This window comes from Macaca nemestrina, chromosome X (genome assembly GCF_043159975.1).
Source record: "Macaca nemestrina isolate mMacNem1 chromosome X, mMacNem.hap1, whole genome shotgun sequence".
NCBI lineage: Eukaryota > Metazoa > Chordata > Mammalia > Primates > Cercopithecidae > Macaca > Macaca nemestrina.
The window spans coordinates 29,210,111-29,212,404 of NC_092145.1; the positions used below are offsets into that span (position 1 = coordinate 29,210,111).

Sequence of the window (2,294 nt, forward strand, 5' to 3'; positions counted from 1 at the left end):
CGGATCTTTCCTTAGAATAAAACAACATCAGTCCACAAAGTTTTTAGAGTAACCTAAGAAACAATCACAAATGTGACTGAATTGTTAGTTGATCTTGTTTCTAAAACCTAACTCTCTAAGTGTTGTCTCAAAATGAACTATGAGAATTATGTTTCCATGTTAGTTAGATGTCCAGTTTAATCATGGGTTGGAACCCAATACTCTCATTTACCTCCACGAATATCCCATCCTGCAAGCACAGCAAGGATGACGTGAATAGACTCTGCTGGGTCTGCGCCTGCCACCTGTGCAGGGGCCAGCAAGACCCCTAGAAGCAGTTCATATGTGACGAATGTGACATGACCTTCCACATCTACTGCCTGCGCCCGCCCCTCAGCAGCATTCCCAGCGAGGAGGAGTGGTACTGCCCAAGTGCAGGAACCACACCAGCAAGGTGGTGCTGGCGGAAGAGAGGCTGAGAGAGAGCAAGAAGGCGTAGATGGCCTCAGCCACGTTGTCCTCAAAGCGGGACTGGGGCAAGGGCATTGCGTGTGTGGGCCCCACCAAAGAGTGCACCATCGCCCCGTCCAACCACTACGGATCCATCCCAGGGATCCCCGTGGGCACCATGTGGCGGTTCTGAGTCCAGGTCAGCTAGTCTGGGGTTCATCGGCCCCACGTGGCTGGCATTCACGGCCAGAGCAACTACGGGTCGTACTCCCTGGTCCTGGACAGGGGCAACAAGGACGATGGGGACAAGGAGAATTTTTTCAGATACACGGGTAGTGATGGTTGAGATCTTTCTTGCAACAAGAGGACCGCGGAACAGTCTTGTGATCAGAAACTCACCAACACCAACAGGGCTCTGGCTCTCAACTGCTTTACTCTCATTAATGACCAAGAAGGGGTTGACGCCAAGGACTGGCAGTCGGGAAAGCCTGCTATGGTGGTGTGCAGCATCAAGGGTGGTAAGAACAGAAAGTACGCCCCCACCAAGGGCAACCGCTATGACTGCATCTAGCAGGTGGTGAAGTAGTGGCCCGAGAAGGGGAAGTCCAGGTTTCTCCCGTGGCGCTACCTCCTGCAGAGGGACGACGACGAGTCTGGCCCCTGGACGAAGGAGGGGAAGGAATGGATCAAGAAGCTGGGGCTGACTATGCAGTATCCAGAAGGCCACCTGGAAGCCCTGGTCAACCGAGAGCGGGAGAAGAACAGCAAGAGGGAGGAGGAGGAGCAGCAGGAGGAGGGCTTCGCAGGCCCCAGGGCAAGCAAGGGAAAGTGGAAGCAGAAGTAGGCAGGAGGTGGCCAGAGCAGGGCCGCATCTCCTCACCAGACATCCAAGAAAACTAAAGTGGAGCCCTACAGCCTCAGGGCCCAGCAGAGCTGCCTCATCAGAGAGGACAAGAGCAATGCCAAACTGTGAAATGAGGTCCTAGCTTCGGTCGAAGGCCGGCCAGCGAGCAGCAGCCCGTTTCAGATGTTCCTGAATAAAGTGGAGGAGACGCTCCAATGTATCTGCTGTCAGGAACTGGTGTTCCGGCCCATTGCAACAGTGTGCCAGCGCAAGATATGCAAGGACTGCCTGGATAGATCCTTCTGGGCACAGGTGCTCAGCTGCCCTGCCTGTCGCTATGACCTGGGCTGGAGCTATGCCATGCAGGTGAACCAGCCCCTGCAGACCATCCTCAACCAGCTCTTGCCTGGCTACGGCAATGGCCGGTGATCTCCAAGCACTTCTCCACAGGCGTTTCGCTTAAAACGTGTGGGAGGGCTCTTTCATCGGCCCTGATGTTGTTCTTAGTGGGCTTAACTTAAACATGTAGTGTTTCCTACCTTCCCTAAAAAGGTTTGTTTTCCTTTTTTTATTTTTAATTTTCCAATCTATACATTTTCACACATTTTCAGGAATTTATGTATTCTGGCTAAAAGTTGGACTTCTCAGTATTTTTTTTTTTTTTTTTTTGGTAAACATAAAAGTCTGCAATTTCTTGACAAAACATAAGATTTTTTTTGACAATTTTTATTCTATAAACTATGCTTTGATTTCTTTTTTTTCTTTTTCTTTTTCTTTTTTATTATATTTTAAGTTCTAGGGTACATGTGCACAACATGCAGGTTTGTTACATACCTATACATGTGCCATGTTGGTGTGCTGCACCCATTAACTCGTCATTTACATTAGGTATATCTCCTAATGCTATCCCTCCCCCCTCCCCCCAAGCCACAACAGGCCCAGGTGTGTGACGTTCCCCTTCCTGTGTCCAAATGTTCTCATTGTTCGATTCCCACCTATGAGTGAGAACATGTGGTGTTTG

The 2,294-nt window shown here is 50.1% G+C and overlaps 1 pseudogene; it reads left to right on the top strand.

Annotated features, from left to right (window-relative positions):
- The first annotated feature begins 230 nt into the window (after positions 1-230).
- Positions 231-1,702, top strand: LOC105468445 (E3 ubiquitin-protein ligase UHRF1 pseudogene; annotated as a pseudogene).
- Positions 1,703-2,294: the final 592 nt, after the last annotated feature.